Source organism: Micropterus salmoides, unplaced genomic scaffold (assembly GCF_014851395.1).
Source record: "Micropterus salmoides isolate LMB-PRFRI ecotype aquatic unplaced genomic scaffold, ASM1485139v1 Ms_hic_scaffold_8, whole genome shotgun sequence".
Taxonomy (NCBI): Eukaryota; Metazoa; Chordata; class Actinopteri; order Centrarchiformes; family Centrarchidae; genus Micropterus; species Micropterus salmoides.
Genome location: NW_024044570.1, coordinates 193,214 through 212,240, shown reverse-complemented (window position 1 = coordinate 212,240; position 19,027 = coordinate 193,214). Strand labels below are relative to the sequence as shown.

The window sequence follows — 19,027 nt, the reverse complement described above, 5'->3', positions numbered from 1 at the left end:
TCCCAACCACTGTTAAAGAGCTACAGTCATTCTTGGGTTTCTGTAGCTACTACAGGCGGTTCATTCAAGGCTTCTCACAGGTGGCCGGGCCACTGCACGACCTGGTCAACAAATGCTCAGGTGTGAAGAAAACAGGAAAAGTAGGTCACCAGTTTTGTGATATGTGGACACCCGAGTGTGACTCTTCTTTTGAACAGTTAAAGGGAAAACTTACCTCAGCCCCAGTTTTGGGATTTGCCGATTTCACACAGCCCTTTATAGTTGAGACAGATGCCAGTCTGCATGGATTAGGCGCTGTACTGTATCAGCAACAGTGTGACACCAAACGAGTCATTGCATATGCTAGCCGCAGACTACGCCATGCTGAGAAGAATGACCGAAATTACAGTAGTATGAAGTTGGAGTTGCTTGCCTTGAAATGGGCTGTTGCTGAAAAATTCAGGGGTTACTTACTGGGTTCAAAGTTTGTTGTCCTGACTGACAATAATCCCCTGTGCCACCTCAAGACAGCTAAGTTAGGTGCTGTAGAGCAGAGGTGGGTAGCACAGTTGTCTGTTTTTGAGTTTGAGGTTAAGTACCGTCCTGGTTGTAGCAATGCCGCAGCAGATGCACTCTCTAGGCAGGAGTTTGCAGGGGAGCCTGAAACTGACACTGACTCAGACTTTGACAATTGCATCTCTGTCTGTAACCTGATTGAACGAGGGACTGTTCTGGATGCTGGTCTTGTCACTAAAGGTCTTGAGTGTTGCAAAGTGAGACAGATCCGTGCTGTGGAGTCTGGTTCCGGCGAGATAACGGCTGGACAAGGTAACACCCCCACGCTTCCCGGTTATACCAGGGAGGAGCTATTAGGTTTTCAGACCAGTGACATTTTGGGATCGGGGGAGGAGGCCAAGCCCCAGAGAGAGAGCAGCCCTCTCTAGCCAAGTGAAAAGACTGCTAAAACAGTGGAGCGGCATACAGCAAAGGGAAGGGTTGTTGTACAGGGTTATCAAAGACCCACGTCATGATGAAGTATGGCAGTTGCTGGTACCTGGTTGTTTAAAGGACCAAGTCTTAGAGAGTGTCCACAATAACATGGGACATCAGGGAATAGAGCGTACTATAAACCTGCTAAGAGGGAGGTGTTTTTGGGTAGGGTTATGTGAGGATGTTGAAAACTGGGTTAAAAACTGTGAGCGCTGCATCTTGACCAAGATGCCTCAACCAAAAATCCAAGCTCCAGTTCAAGCATTCCTGGCTTCTCGGCCACTGGAAGTGGTAGCTGTTGATTTTACAGTGTTGGAGCCAGCCTCAGACGGGCGTGAAAATGTCCTCGTTGTTACTGATGTGTTTACAAAGTTCACGCAAGCATATCCTACCAAAGACCAAAAAGCCGACACTACAGCTAAAGTTTTGCTCAGGGAGTGGTTCATGAAATATGGGGTCCCTGAGAGGCTGCACTCTGACCAAGGCCGAAATTTCGAGAGTGAAGTTATAGCAGAGCTGTGCAAACTCTATGGGGTTAAAAAGACACGGACAACTCCTTACAGGCCACAAGGAAACGCTCAGTGTGAAAGATACAATCGAACACTACATGATTTGTTGAGGACACTTCCACCAGAGAAAAAAAGGCGTTGGACAGAGCATCTTCCTGAACTAGTGTATGCCTATAATGTCACTCCCCATTCCTCCACAGGGTACTCGCCCTATTATCTGCTTTTTGGGGTACAGCCGCATCTCCCCATAGATGCGCTACTAGGGCGTGAGTGTGTCTCAGACAGAAAGCAGGACTGGTTGTCTGTTCATCAGGAAAGACTCAGGCAGGCACATTTGAGGGCCCGAGAGTACTCAGAGCAGAAAGCCGCTGAAAGAATTGTACTGCAAAATGAGAAGGTGTATTGTCCAACTGTAGACATCGGTCAGTTGGTTTTCCTACGCCATAGACCTTTAGGTAGACATAAGATTCAAGACGCATGGAGTCCCACAGTCTACAAGGTTACTGACATTTATGGTACCACGCACACTGTTGAACCTTTGGAAGGAGGTCCCAGTAAGAGAGTCCATAGGTCGGAGTTGCGACCTTGTGCAAAACCTGTTCCCAAACCCAGAACTAAAACTAGGCTACAGAGCAGTATGCAGCCTCAGCCTGTAGTTATGGACATGCCAGAGTCATCAGGACCTGATTTTGTTGTCGTTGAGGAAGTCCTTCCTCCCCAGTCTGTGCAAACCGCTAATCTGCCCCAGGTGGCAGAAGGCGTTGGTTTATCTGTGACATCCACAGATCAGATTGATAGCGAAGAACCTGATGAACATTGTGCAGATATGAGAAATTGTGACACAGAGGCTGAATGTGTAAATAGTGATGTGCATCCAGATGTTAGTGACACCGACTTGCCCATGACAAGAAACAGAAACAGGCATGCACTAACATACACAGCTGATGGGACAGGAAATAAAGCCTCTGCACCTAAACCTGCCATAAGAAAAAGCAAACGGGCAACGGCTGGGTCTCATTCAAACCCATTTCACTTGCCAAAGTCAGCCTGTAATGCTGTCTCCGTCAGCACAGACATGGTTTCCCAGGTTTTGACAAGCCTGGGTGCTGCTCTCTTTGAGAAGGCGTTGCAGGGAGCATTTGAGTCTGCTCATGGTTTGTAGTCACCGAGGACGTTGACTATATTGCAGGGGAGTATGTAGCCGGGTGGTAAATCTAGTCATAGGTGATTTTCCCCCTTTATATTAATATAGTTCTAAAAGTTGTGTAAATGTGAATACATGTGTTCTTTGTTGTTTTGTTTGAGAGTAACATTGTTCAATTTAAAGTAAGTGTGAAGTAGATTGTAAGTGGATTTCCACAGTCGTACATGTGATGGCTGACTTTGGTCACAAGGCGGCAGCATTGAGTAGTATTGTTGTTGTTCCGCCAAGTGCATCATGGTCTTTCTTCCTGTTAATGTGCGATGGACGTACAAGGGATTGGTGCGGAGACTTCGTTGTGTAGAATAGTAGGTAAATGCATGCATGTCTTGTAAAATATTCATGTACAAGTGTATAAAATGTAATCACCTGTCAATATTTTAACTAGACAGTTTGATTTAGGCACTACTGGAATTGTATGCTGGGATTTTGGGCGCCAATCGTCGACCATTGTGTATTAAATTTCATGGTAATGCTAACATGCATTTAGTCAGACCCTGATATTGTATTTTGGTACTCGGAAACTGTTGCAGGTTTTACATAAAGTGTAACTCTGTTTGAAGGTAATTGACGTTGAAAGTACGTTGAGTTGTGCGATCTCCGGGAAGTTCCACGTGGGTTTGGTGGAACTTGGTGAAGTGTAAGTGTCATTTACAGTTGTACATTTTATACACTGATGTTGATATAAGTGGGTTTATGGTTGTTAACATGATTTATTTTATGTTTTCTGTCGATGGTCATAGCCCACTGCCGTATTTTGTATTGTGTTTTTTTTTAATTTTATTTCTCTGCATTTTATTTTTATTTTGCCTCTTCATTCATTCCAACATTTGGGTGTTAGAGACTGTTACAAAATCCAGTATTTGAGCTGTTACGGGAACGACCCAGTAGCATACCACTCTGTAAATTGAACTGTACATGTGGTCAGGAATAAACCTGGAGCTACAGGAACCCCTGAAGTAATTGTGTCCTGTGTGGCATCTAATTCCATGGGCTACAAAACCAAAAAATATGAAATATACATTTCTTCCCTTTAGTTCTGATTTACAGAGCAGTGTGCTGCAGCAGGCGTGTACCATGTACCACCCATGTTTTCATCCACCAGGGGGCGTGGTATCTCCATAGGACAAATTCTGAGGATTACCTTACTGTTATTCGACCTGAATGCACAGGATAAACTGAGAAACACTTCTCATAAATAGTTCCTTGTTACCTGGAAGACTGAGATGGCTGTATCTTCTGTATTTTTATTCCACTGATTCCACTTTACCTGCTTTACACTCTGCCAGTCACATCTCTCCCTCTCACACTCACTCACCCTTCCTCTCCTCCCTCTTCACCAGATAAGTGAACCAGTCACCCCTCCTCCACCCCTCTCGGTGGAGTGTTAGATGGTACGACCCACTGCCATACTCAGCAGTCACCCCCGCCCCCCCGCCCCCTCCCTTTTAAGTGAGGGAAGCATCAGTCAGACACTCACACACTCTGAGTCCTCAGGTTTTTATCACTCTCCTCTTCGTCTTCTCTTGTTATGACCCATTTCAGGAGCGACTGCCACCGAGACAGATGTGAGTACCACACACACACACACACACACACACACACACACACAAACATTTGAGGAGATGTTGTAACTGAACACACGTGGTTCTCGTAGGATACAAGGCAACTGTGTGCGTGTGTTGCATGCATGTGTGGTCTTGAGTATTTCTTTGTGTGTGTGTGTTGCAGATTAAAGATGCTGTGAGTTCACTTCATCTTCATCGTACAGTTCATGTGAGGAAACAACTAGTGAAATGAGAGCAGGACAGAGATGTGCAGAAAGAGAATCAGCTCACACAAGGACGATGTTCACAGTACAATATTTCATTCTTAATTAAGCAGAACAGGAGGGGATGATGCACTGTTAGCTGTGTGCAGGTGTTTCTGTGCTTGCTCTTGTACTGTCTTTGTGAGGACCAGTTTGAGTTTTACACCCGGGCGGCAGAGCAGATCCACTAATCGCAGGGTTGGCAGTTTTGTCCGGGGCTCCTCCTGTCCACATGTTCTCGTAGCTCGCAGTGTGTGAGAGTGTGTGTGTGTGTGAAAGAAAAGCAAATTGTAAAGCACTTTTGGTAAAAGCTCTATACAAAATGCAGTCCACAGACACCTTGAAAATTGAGGTCATTTTCTCTGCCGCTCAGACTTGGTTTAGGGTCAGAGTTGGGTTTAGCTGAAACGAAAAATCCACTTATGGCCTTAATTTTGTATTTATGACCATAGTTTCTATCAGTAATAATAACATTGTATTCATCAACTGTACAGCTGACATTTGGAAACACAATAGTCAAGTTTCCATCCAAATATAGCGCCATTTTTAACATAATTTCCAGAAAATCAGCAAAACTAAATGCAAAATAATGTAAATTTCCATCTAGTAGTCTTATGTGAATATTAGGAATTAGTTGGTGGAGCTAATTCTCCAGGGCCTGACATCAAACCTTCAAAGAAGAAAATATGTTGGAAAACATTTTCATGAATTTCATGTAATAATGTGAGGAAGGTTTCAGCCTCCTCGTCGCGCCTCACAGATCTGATGTTTACAGCTCTTCACTGTCAGCTACAGTACGTCATCATTTATTCACTAAGCATTTTCCCATTGCACTTGTTTTTAATCAATACACCAACTTTTCCACCTCAGCCAAACACAAAACCTTTTAAAAATATTTCTGCTTCTTTTTTTAATTCTCTGTATTTCCAATCCATGTTTTATGCACAAATTGAACAGACTAAATAACTGGTGCCAACCAGCCCTCCATTCAGGACTTTTACATGTCCAGAGTCAGGATACAGGCAAAAAAGATCACTGCAGATCCATCACACCCTGGACACAACTGGCTCCAACTTCTCCCCTCTGGGTGGTGCTACAGAGCATTGTACGCCAAAACAACCAGATAAGAACAGTTTCTTTCCACAGGCCATCACTCTGATTAAAGCTTATATCAGTCATGATTGTAGCGTCAGAAAACAATCGCTGTGCAATAACCCTGTGGCCCTGTGGCTGTTCCTTGTGTATACACACTTGGCCAATAAAGCTGGTTCTGATTAACTAAACCACTTGTGCAGGTCAAACTGAAAGTGAGCACCTGAAATGTCAGTATTAATCCCTCAGTGCACAGTAAAACTGTGTAACCACAACCACAGTAAGCATGGAGGGTCAAAGTTGAAGAAGGAAGTCATCTGTAAACTGTGATGAATGTTTAATTCATCTAACCTGGAGGTTTGTTATTAACTTGTCTGCTTGTGTTTGCTCCAGAAATCCAGAGGTCGGGGAAAAAAAGCAATGATCCTTGTGTCCATGTGTATTCATGTGTATATGTGTATGTACAAGACCTTAGAACATCCATACACCACAACTGTCACAACCTGAGGTGACGTTCAGACCAACGTTAGCCCTGCATGTAAAAACGCATGGAGCCAGTCAGGCAACACGGCGCAGAAGCCACGGCAAACAAGCGCGGGTTAATCTGGCAAACAGTGGTGACCAATCACACGCGTGCATCATCACATTCCTGGTACAGTACTCTATAGATACATTACTTTTTACCTCACTATCATATCGTAATCTGTTACTCCAACTCATAGCAGCGTGGCACACTTTGGAAACTCTGCGAACCGTGATCTGTTTTCTTGACCTGTTTTCATTTTTGTTTGGAGAGATCATCTCCATCTAATTAGAGTTTGTCCATTTCAAGTCAAATTATTTGCAGACCTGTGTGTTTCTTTCTCTTGTCGGATGAAATCCATGTCTCTTTAAGCATTTATCTCGGATGACTCTCAAGTATTTGCTTTGATGAAAACAGGGCTAACCACAATAAATATCAGCTTCCACTCCAGCCTGCACACTCATTACTTGTGTGTCAAGATCAAGGTTCTGTTCATTCATCCATAAAATCGTGGAAATGTCAGCGCTCGCTTCCACGGCACCATCCACGGTCAGTGAGAAGTAACATCAGTGCTACAGTTTCTAAAAGTGGTCTGAATGTGGCTGCTAACATTTCAGCAGAGGCTGTGATCACCAGGGTGTGAAGAAATGGCCCTGAAACTGAAATGTGTTATTTTACTGCTATAAAAATGAGTGGTACTGGAAAGCAAAACTGACATGGAACTATTGTGACTGAATGAAATGACTTAGGTTTTTGTACAAGTTCACTTAACTGAGTCGCTCACTTACAGACAGGATTGATGGATCGAAATCCCCAAATCAAACAGAAGTCACAGCAACGAGCGCTTTGCATAAACGATGACGATGCAGTAGACATAAAGGCAGCAGTCAACATGTCTGAAATGAGCTGTGAGTTTTCCACATCAGACTACAGCAATGATATTTGCTCCTAGCAGTGTCAACGTTCCAGCTCTCTCTATAGACACCCTCAGACTTGTAGCTATTGAGTTTGTTGATACTTATAAACAACTTGGAAGCTGGTTGGACTAAAGTTTTAACTTTAAAAAGCATATTGAAGCTCTTGCTAGGAAACTTAAATTTACATTGTCCTTTTCATACAAGTTAAAGTCATGTCGTCACGTAAACGGCTGGTTGCAGGCTTATTCCTGCCTCAGCTAGATCGTGGTGACCTCATTTATCACTTTGCTTGTCCATGAACTTTGTCTAAGCTTGAGCCTCTTCATCATACCGGTCAGATTTATTACAAATGCAAGCTAGAAGACACATCATTGTTCCTTATATAACTCGGTAAACTGGACATCCCTTGACGTAGCATGCAACACTGGAATATATTCATTGATAAGGCCATTCTTGGAGAGTTACCTACATATATAAGTTCAAAGTTTATACCCACATAAAGTATATATAATTTAAGATCTATTACCAGACTGCAATGTAAGGTATCTAATGTGCGGACAGAAGCCGGCATGAGGAAGAGGAGTCTGTTTCATTACGGCCCCTGGTCTTGGAATGAGCTCCAGGTTAAGCTTAGGCTTGACAGTCACTCAAAAAAATATCTCAGAAATCCTAACTGTTACATGCACCTGTTATAATGCTTAATCCATCAGGTTATGCTAGTTACATGTGTGCATATTTGACTCAAGTCAACTTGAAGTGTTGTTGCAGTGTAGGAACAAAGAAGGAAGAACTGTCCCATCCTGAGTTTCTGTGCTAGTGTACAAACATTTGTCTTAATTTGGCGTTTGTTAATTCTGTTGTCTGTGTTCATTTTCCTTTTGAGTGTGTTGCTAATGTGCGCGCCTGAAATCTGAAGGAGTCAGTGAAGGTGTCGCCGGTGATGAATGTGTGGAGTCAAGAAAAGACGCCCCAAAACAAACAACATCTGTTAACGTTGAAGTGAAACAGCCCACTGTAGGAATTATGACGGGAGCAAAAGAGGAAGTCAGGTGATTTTATAATAGAGCTACAGAGTCCACACAGGGAGGAAGTCTGGATGGATGAATGGGTCAAGAAAATCAGCATCAGCATTGTGAAACACAAACTTCCCACACCCACTTCACCTTTCTACCCTGTGGCAGGATGTATCAGAGCATCTGCGCTGCCACCACCAGACTATGAAACAGTTTCACCCCCCAGGCTGTAAGTCTGAACCCCACAGCTCCTGCAAAACGAACACTTCCACACACTAGAACACTTCCACCCTCCCCCTGAATTCATGTTTTATATTTGCTGATCATGAGGAGTTTGTTAGTGGATTTTTAATCTATTTGTAGATTGAGTTCTGTGTTTACAAGTTGTAATATTTTCAATGATTTTGGCGTCATTTTACCCCCATATATATATATATATATATATATATATATATATACATCTTTTGAATTCTAGAGTGTGCTTTTACATACATGTTTGTCTTTTCATTATGCTGCTCTCTGCACTTTATATTGCTCAGCACCTTATACTACACTGCACAGACCCCCATTTTCTACATGTGACTGTTTATTGGCCATTACTTATTTATTGTTTATTGTTCTATATGGCACTGAGGTCCAAGTGAAATAAAATTCCGTTCTCCTGTACTGTAAGGTAATACATATGCAGAAATGACAGTAAAGCTGTGTAAGTCTAAGGAATTGGAAGGTTCATTTATGTTGTCTTGCGTCTAGGAGCATCACATTAAAAAATGCTTCTATGTGTTGTTCTAAAGGGCCGTTACAAATAATGTATTGTTGTTTAATTTTGAGGAGTTAAGTACTTGTTGTTCGAAAGGTTTTTAGTGCATTGATTTATGTTTTGACTGTAAATGAACATGATTGTTCTCAAACCTTAAGTAACTGTTTATTCCTATAACCATGATGATGAAGCTCCTCTTTCCTTATGCCTGGTGCCCGCCAAAGGATTTTCAACCCATAAATGATTTTAAAAACATAACAACAGATTTAACAGATTTTTAAAAACATAGTGCTTTGTTTTTAGACAATGAGGTTGTTGGGGTTCACTCTTAGTAAGGCAAGTTCATTCATTTTGAATGTTCTGAGCTACGGCTTGTTGTGTTTGCACCAGGTTACTGTGTGACAGCAACACTTCACCAGTCCCCAAATGGAACAGAAGTCACAGCAGCAAGCACTTTGCATCAATAGTGAAGTTTCCACAAAATGTACCAAAAGTTTTAATAAAGTGTTTTGTGAATAATAGGAGTAAGTTGATGGAGATCAACAGCTGGTGGAGCTATTTCTCCAGTCGGTGCCATTAAACCATCACAGAAGAAGACGACACAACAACATCATTGAAAGAGCTCCCAGTCAAAGCTCAAACTGGAAGCTCGAGTGGCGTCGCATGCTCAACGTACAGAAGCGTTTCAATCAGCCAAGCCATACTTCAGCTCCCCCCCCCCAGTGTTTCATGAACGTGTAAATTGAAAACGCGCATAAAAACTGATGGCTGGAAAAACACTAATTGATGACAAGGCAGCAGTAAAGACGTCATCCATCGTCTGAAATGAGCTGTCAGGCGCATCGTTTCCTCCAGTTTCATGAAACGTGATCAGTGGTGTCAGGAATTTCACATTTCAACAGGATGAACATTTTGTTCGGAGACATAATTTGGGTGAACAGACAGAAAGACAGGAAATAATGAAACCAGGATGCGGAGGAGATGAAAGAGTTCTGCAAACTAAATGGATATATTTTATTTCCAGGAATACTAGGTACTAGGAACTATCCGACCATTCTTTGATGGACACACAAACACAGTGGCAGTGAGAGTGCTTTGCTCTAACATGCGTGTGAATTTTTGTTGTAGACTTGTAATAAGTTAACTTTACCTACCATGCTATTCCTCTTGTCTCAGTGCACGCAAGAGGTATCGTGCCATTAGGCACAGAAAAACAGACACCGCCCACATCTGTTTACTTGTCTGTTGGGTCAGGGAACAGCCAGTCTGCAGTCATCAAAGCTGACTTTATCACTGCTTATGCTAACACATTATCTCTTGGGCTACTGGCGCTCACTGAGACCTGGATCAAACCAGAAAACACCGCTACCCCCGCTGCACTGTCTAACAATTAGTCTTTCACCCCCACCCCCCGACCGTCTGGGAGAAACTTGGGTGTCATGATTGATGACCAGCTGTCCTTTTCAGACCATGTTGCTGCTGTCCCTCGGTCGTGCCGCTTTGCTCTATCAGAAAAATCAGGCCCTACCTCACTCAGTACGCCACCCAGCTTCTGGTACAGGCCATGGTTATCTCTCGCCTCGACTACTGCAATGCCCTCCTAGCAGGTCTTCCAGCTTGTGCGGTGAAACCTTTACAAAAGGTTCAGAACGCAGCAGCGCGTCTGGTTTTTGATCAGCCCAAAAGGACGCATGTCACTCCGTTACTCAGTGACCTCCACTGGCTCCCCGGGGCCTCCAGAGTCAAATTCAAGTCACTAATGCTGCATACAGAGTGACTACTGGGTCTGCACCATCTACCTAAACTCCATAATACAAACTTACGTTCCTTCTCGGCCGCTACGCTCCTCCAACGAACGCCGCCTGGCTCTGCCGTCCCTTCACACAAAGCAATCCCAGTCCAGGCTGTTCTCATCTGTGACACCACGATGGTGGAACGAGCTACCACACGCCATCAGAGCAGGGGCGTCCCTCTCTAACTTCAGGAAGCTCTTGAAAACTCACTTCTTATAACACCTCTAACCTGCACTTCCAGTGCTCTTCTTCTTCTATCCCCTACAATGATCTTGTATTGATTGCACTTTTTTTTAACTCTAACTTCTTTCCCTCGGTGTTTACCACACTGATGCGATATGTGCCATTAGCGCTTACTAGCATTTATTGCTGCTTTTATTAATATGTGTTGTCAGTTGTAGATCTCGTGCTGTATTTGATGCTCTGCTTTAGCAGCGTCGTACAAAAGTCTGCGTAATCCCGGATTGGAGTTTCTTGTTTTCTCCTCAAACTGGGCTCCATCATGTGGAATGGGACTGATTTAAAATGCTGTTTCCTTTGGCTTGAACATAACCTAAGAGGACAATGAACTGAACGTGTGGTTGCATTTCTTTTTTACCTCTGCTTTTTAGGAAAAAGTTTGATCGATGCATGGTAGTGACCAATGCTACCATGTGTTGTACATGGATCATTACCATGCGTCGGTAAAAACAATGGAAAAACAATTTTAAAAAGATGATAATTGCTTAAACAATAAAAATGTATCATTTAATGATTTGGAAAATTCAAATATCATCACCCACCCATAGTTATTTCCACTCTGATCATCCAGATGGTCTAAATAAAAAGCTGCTGCATTTTTAGAGAAGCAGATCTAGTTAAAAAGGTACATCAAGTCCTAAGATATAAGGGGAGGCACATTGTGTTTGGCTTGGACTATTTTTACTAGCACAGAGTAAATTCTCACTGACAGTTTTAGTAGAGAAATTTAACAGTCCCTCTTCCACAAGTCTGAATATGTTCTACAGAAAAACAGGTCACTTTGTAACAGAGAGTTCTGTCACTCTAATCTTTCATTACATTTATTCATTTAGCTGACGCTTTTATCCAAACCACTTACAATTGCTATACATGTCAGAGGTCGCACGCCTCTGGAGCAACGAGGGGTTAAGTGTCTTGCTCAGGGACACATTGGTGGACGGTCACAGTGGGGGATTGAACCTGGGTCTCTCACACCAAAGACATAGTCTTATCCATTGCTCCATCGCCACCCCCTTTCACTGATTCAAAGGCCTGAAAACTGACAGAAAATGTTGCTGGCAGGTTGAACTCCTTCAAATCAAACACAGCAACCAAAACAAACTTTTGTGCTGATAATTGATTTTGTCTGCTCTGAACTTCTCTGTGCATCAAAACTGACCCAAACCTGGCAGAGGCGGACAGACCATCATCATCATCGCTGTACAGCAAATAGATATCACCTGACAACCAGTTAAAAACAAGCATAAATGGACGAGAAGTGATAGTTGTGGCCTCATCCACATGCCAGCAGCCGGCCTCTGGTCTGCTCTGGATTTGCTGCCAAACTTTGAATAGCCTGTCCCTGAAAACCAATAACCATGAGGGTGTGAAATTGTCTTGTCATCACTCTCTCTTCTTTCCCTCCTCTCTCATTTTCCCTTTCTCTTTCTCCCTCCAACCACCTCCATCTTCCCCCACCTCTCTCTAAAGATGATGTGTCGTTCAAACAATGCCAAGCAATAAGCAAGCAAATAGCTGTAATCACTCAGTCAATGATGCACAATCACCCACTCAGCACACGGCGGGAGTCGCAGAGACCTGGCAGCCTTATCGATCTCCGGGGGGAGAGGGGCCGATTAAAGGCACCCCGGCAGTTAACAGATGGTGAGTGACGGTACTCATAAACCTTGCACTAAAAGACTAATGTCCTACAAGCTGCAGCCGGCGTGGAAGCTATAAACAACCCTGCCACCGACTGTCAGCGCTGCGGGTGGGGAGAGGGGGATGATGGGAGGCGAAGGGCCAGCTGCTGCCTTCGAACAGAGCTTGATATGCGGGCGGTCTTCGGAGCCGTGCACCGAGCTTTGATGGAGGTCTTGGAGTGACAGACTGCTCTCAGCTTTCAATTATAAAACCCAAATGCTGACTGAACGGTTCTGTCTGACTGAAGAGATGGAAGGAAACAGAAAACCACAGAGGACAGTGGCAGTTTTTTTCTGCAACTGCAAGGAAAGTAAAAGGACTTATGTATTGTCTTAATCCCACACAATCACTATATGCTCAGAAGAAATGCATAGTTACCATCACACTAGCAACGTGGCTCTGAGGATGGCAAGGTTGGTCCAAAACTTTGGTCCAGACTGAAATATCTCAACAAATGTTGGATGGATTGACGTAACATTTCATACATACATAAGGTTACCAGATGATGAATCCCGCTGACTTTGTTGACTTTTCCTCATATGCTACCACGACGCTGGTTTTGAGTGTAGTGTCACAACAAAATGATTGGATGTCTTGCCATGAAATTTGGCAATACTTTTGTCGTCCTCTGACCTTTCCTATAGCGCCTTCATCAGGCTAACATTTTAATTTGTCCAGTACTTTGGTTTATTTCCTACAAAACTAACGAGAATCCCAGCAGCCTCAGCTGTACTTTGTGTTTAGTGCCAATTAGCACCCGTAAGCATGCTAACATGCAGTTTTCTGGGGTTTCTTTGATTGTTTTCCCACATTTAAGGCTGGTTAATTTGTGGAAATAAAGTAGAAGTTATTCTTCCACTAAAGGAACTGGTTTCAAATGTACATCCGAGTCAAAAAAAGAAAGTAGCTACTACTCCTGAATAAATGTGGCAATGGCACAGCAACTACTACAAATATGACAGAAATGCAGCCTAAATATGTCACAAAAACAGCACAGACATGGTACAAATAAAATATGGCAGTGGCCTCTCTAGTCGGAGAAGAAGACACAAAAAAAACACTGCCCAGAAATATTCACTATACAATTCTTGTGCTGATTTATCAAACTTAGCATGTAATTTATGTGACAAAGGAAACAAAAAGTGTCTATACACAGATAAAGACATGACACAAATAAAATTACAGCACTCATCAATTCAGGTAGTATCAGTTTCCTAAATCACGAATAACAAGCTCTCGTGGCCCACATGTAAGGCAATCCTAAATGCAATAATTACACACAAAGTGGAATTTAATACATACGTACATACGCATTGGTATATTGTAAATAATAACTCCCAAGGACGCAACAATATTCATAAACATTCTCACCAATGACAGCAGCAGCCATTCCAGGCAAAATAGCTTTGCGTTGTTTACCTCCTGTATTTTTCCCAGCGCCAGATATTTATTTTTACAGAGGTTTAGTTTTCAGAATATCCTGTTATATTTAAGCTTTTGCTTTTATCACCTGGTTACATATACGATAAACTAAAATGGCTTTATGGTAAACATTATACTTAACTTCAGGCAGACATCTACTTGCTGCAGAGTAATTCATATACTGCACAGATAAACCACAGAATTGTAGAGTAACGCCAGGCTTCATGATCAGAGAGAGTTTTTATATCACGTCGACACTTGAATCATACTCGCAAACTTACTCTCTCGCTCGACCACATGAGCTCAGTCTCTTGCTCTCTCTGCTGTCGGTCTGCATCGCAATTTTTTCTTTTTTATATTCTATCAAGGTTTTTGTTGTGTTAATCTGTAATTATAATAGCAATGGCTTGGCTCGTAAAGGGAATGGGAGAAAACTCTCGATTGACCCAAAACACAACCATGATTGCTTAAGCTATTTTTTCCACCGTTTAATTAGCAAAAGTGGATTTGGACACGACCTAAATGCACCTGCACCAAGTGCTTCACACCGTGTGCTTAAATTGTTAAAATAGGGCCCTTAGTCTTGCCATTTGTTGGTTCTAATGTGACAGAATTATTCTGTGATTGTGAGGACTCTCACAAACTGGGTTTTTGCTGGCATCAGCAGCTCAGGTGGGCTCAGACCATTCAACACACCTGTACACCTGTTCTGTGACAAAATGATCTCAACTCAATGTTCCACATAAATAGCTTTTTCTAAACATGGACACTAAGCCGATATCACCCATCTAGCGGGCCATTGCAAAAACGTCAAATATTCAAGAAGGCATTCTTTTGATACGATCAGTAATATATTTGAAATCTGAACTGTTCATTTCTTGCATAAAATATCAAAACTAAATTTATCAACACAATTTGTTATAAAAATAACAGTTAATGCAAAATGCAGGTTGACACACATAGGCCATCTCCCAACTCATTTGAAATAAAATGGGCAGAGCAAGAATATTTCCAGGCATTTGGACTGCACCTGACTACTGTAAATGTAAACTTGGCACTGGAACTGTACTTGGGCCGTGACTGATGACGTTTCATAAAACCAGAAGGGAAAAGTCGTACACAATACAGTGCAACACAACACAATACAACAAAGGAAACTACAGAGAAATACAAGTCGAACTGTAGAAATATGACTGTAAACATGTGGAGCTGGTGAGATGTTTTCCATTTTGTGTAACAGGACAAACTGACTATTGATGGCGGCCGTAAGAAAAGCAGAATAGAAGAAGTTTTGTGGAGCTTGTATCAGATCCATCAGAGTTAATCAGTCTTTAGTTAATGTTTCCCACAACCTTCTGCTGATCAATACGTCTTGCCTCTGCCGCTGATCAATGAGCCCCTCAGTTTACACAGAGTATGGAATTAACACGGTCTGGCACTGTTTCTTTTTTATAAATAGTTCCAGAGCAACAATTCTTCACTGTGATGGTGAAGTACAAGAAACAGCACAGATAGATCACGTCTCTGCAGCACTACAGAGCCTCGTTTTGGTTTTACAGCATATTTATGTTTATCTGGTTCAGTCTCAGTGTTTCCTCCAGCAGGCAGCTGTTTTCATCTCACGAGCTGATTAACTATCTGCTCAGCACCAAACAGCAGAAAGACAAAGTTAGAGAGTAGAGGAAGGAAAAGAACATTAGAACAGCTAAAGAGCCAGACATTTTCCTCAGGCGTTGGTGGACACCAAATCAAAGCTTAAAGGGGCTTTCACCTACCGCCTTGTTTGGGCCGGACTTTCGGACTTCAAATCACAGGTGTGAAACCTCCCCTGGACCACGGTTTTACAGGGGAGTCCTGTATGACATCCATATGACGTTTTGGGGATTTGCTGAAGTGACTGATGCAGTCACAACCCCGGGATCTTGTGAAGGCGGCATGAAGTCACAATTCTGAGTTCATGGTGTTTTCTAAAATTAGTCTCAGAACTAAACAGTTTTTTTAACATGGCCAAACTTGTTTTGTGTCTGTCTCAGGCTGACAGACCGCTCCATGTGTGTTGTTGAAAGGGGAGAAGCGTCATGAAAGGGAGAGGAAATTAATTCCCGTCTGACAGATGGAGGCCAATTAGACTCTCGGGCTTCTCGTTAAGGTGGCCGGCTGAGCCCTCTGGGTCTGTGTGTGGTTGCTTATTGCTCCATCCATTTATTTTTGTGAGTTGTGAAAGCCACAGGGGTTGGTGGAAATTTAATGTGCAGTAGTGTGTGAGTGTGTGAGCCTACAGCAGGGACAGACTGTGTTACCTGTCTACCTTCATCGCTGTCTCCTATGGGTCAAGGTGGTGAGACACCCGGTGTCAGTCAATGACGGTTTGATTTTTGTTTTTCAGACACCGGGATGAACGGCGAGCTGAGAGCCGGTCGCACCACGACAGCCAAGAGAGGAAGCAACGCCCCCGACAGGTGAGTCTGCACTGTATGTCCAAGCCTCAGGTGGCAGAGCCGGTAGAGGAGTGCAGGATGGAGCAGCAGCTCCAGCAGCTGACGTTGCCAGTAGGCTTCTTCAGAACTGCGTGTCAGAAGGTCGAATAGCTTCAGAGAGCTTTTGAAGAGACAACCTGATTTTCACACCCACTATACACTGTGATTGGTCCGCTTTGTGGAGGTGATGGTAAACTGGGTTTGACCTTCCCTCCCAAGCTCTCTTTTTTCATGCTTTACACTTCTTCTGTCACTTTTCATGTGAAAATGGGTGTGACCAACTTTCTTTGGGGGACCGGACCCCAACTATACAGAGAAAATACAATACCTCTATTTATGAACTCTTCCGTCCTTATTAATTTAATTTAATTTATTTGTGCTTGTTAAAGTGTGACGCCATACCTGCCCAATTGTTCACTTGGTTGCACCCAGCTAAGCAATTTCCCTACTGCTTTGGACTGAGGCAGCAGAAAAACATTTTTTACCTACCTAAAAAATGTATATCAGTTTGTATTTTTGTACATATTTTCACAGCATTACCTCACCGTCAAACAGCCCTTTTCAACTGAGGAACTGCATGTTTTCTTCAAAGCCACCAGGCTCCTTTGACAAAATCTTTTTACCTCACATAACACGGGAGTTGCTGGTCTGTATATTTTTTTGGGAAGTCCAGCACTCCAGCTTTAAGTGAAGGACCGGAACACTTCCTCCACCTCTGAAAATTAGGTTTGAATTTCATGAGAATCATTTTAGATGCAAATGCAGTGAGAAAGACTCACCTGTAAAACACTCGCTAATGACATGCAAACTGACTCCAACCTGGTGAGTCTGTTTGAATGAACCAAATGTGTTTGTGACAGAATTCATCACATATGCGCTCAAAAAGGATGCTTTAATTCCAGTCATGTTTAGTTATGAGTTATTTTGCCAACCTTTTTGTGTTTTACAGCATATTGAACACTAACAGTATTCAGTGCTGGTTGTTTGTCTGCGGTTCTGTTGTTGGTGTATGTGTGAAGCTGACAGTGAGTGATGGTCCAGCTGTCCACAGCTTTAACCTCATTCTCTGTTTACATGGAAACTAAAGCCAAACTGTCCTCCAAATCCCACCGCCGCCCGCCGCTGGACGGATTAAAGCCGGGACGAACACGACTCTGTGCTGGCCAGAGCTGGGATTTGGAGCCAGGCAGCCACACAGAGACTGTGAGGATCCGTGGAGAGAACCAGTGGGAAGAGTTCACTCTGCAACGTCGTTTAGACTTTCATATAATTCACTGCCTGCAGCTCTGTGAGAGAGCAGGCTGAAATAAGCTTCAATTCTTAGATCACCATTACTGTGAGAACCGTGCGCTGTAAGGTCACCGGTCTCAGACTGAACTGAGAATGTAATTTGGATGATAAAATTAATCCTGTGTGAGTCTGTCAGTAATCTGTAAAGCACAACAAAAATACAAATTACCTACAAAATTGGCAAAATACACTATTTATCTGATAATACTGATTCAACAATGTTAAGAGCAGCGGTGGAAGAAGTACTTAGATCTTTTACTACAATAAAAGTTGTAATATTACAGTGTAGAAGTAATCTATTACAAGTAAAAGTCCTGCATTCAAAATTGTACTTAAGTAAAAGTAAAAAAGTAAAAACACTCATTAAGCAGGATGGTCTATTTCAGAATTATGTAACTAAATTTTTTATTGGAAGTATTGATGCATTAACTAATCTAATGTTACAGCTGGTAAAGGTGGGTTTATTTAATTTTTAATAATTGCTTCTGAATTGTCCCACATGGATCAAGTGTTATCTTAAAATTTAATAATATATCGTAATTTATTTTTGATATATTTCTTAATCTGAATCTGCAAACTGAGTTGATAAAATAAATGTGCTGGAGTAGAAGTATAAAGAAGGAGATATAGAATTACTCAAGGAAAGTACCTCAAATTATTTATAGTAATTTGATTTTGTACTGTGTTGAAAATATTTTTACTGAGAGCTCTGAGAGAATTTGGAGGCTGGTCATCGTACAGAGACCGATATACTGATGGACACCAAGGAAGCCAAAAGATTTGAGTCTTTCTGTAATCTGAAGCTTCACATCCTCATTTTCCCTGATGTGCAGATGGAGATGAAGAGACACTGTAGAATTATATCAGCTCCTAAATGCAGTTGGAAGTGACACTTGTTTTATTTTAGGCTGATGATATTTCCTCTTCAAAGGAAACTTTGAAAGGTCAGCATGATGTGACTTTGTTGGAACCCCCCCCCCCCCCCCAACCCCTTGTTACTTTTGAATTCTTTTGTCATTGATAATGTTGGATCCTCACTGAGTTCCTCGATGCTTTTCAGACGAGTTATCTGCTGCTCAAAGCAGGTTTTCTGTCGTTTGTTTTGATTAGGAGACAGAGAAGGCCGAACCCATCTGGAACACAACCTGGTGTGTTCAGAATGGGATATATATTGCAGAAAACATACACACCGATGAGGAGAGTTGTGTGTAGATGATGGTAAAGATAGCAAATGTTGCTATTGCCCATATAAGGACAAATCACTGATACTCTCCCATCAATATTAGGATGCTTTGTTACTGAGGCATTTTTCTTTTAGACATTACAGG

The 19,027-nt window shown here is 42.5% G+C and overlaps 1 protein-coding gene and 1 long non-coding RNA gene across 2 annotated transcripts in view; both read left to right on the top strand.

Annotated features, from left to right (window-relative positions):
- LOC119893037 (RNA-binding Raly-like protein) overlaps positions 1-19,027 on the top strand; it is a gene marked incomplete in the record, with an annotated part of 233,791 nt that overhangs the window by 109,969 nt on the left and 104,795 nt on the right.
- Positions 2,858-3,638, top strand: LOC119893039. The gene is made up of 2 exons (XR_005442747.1): positions 2,858-2,991; positions 3,068-3,638. It is a non-coding gene; the product is annotated as an uncharacterized LOC119893039 (long non-coding RNA).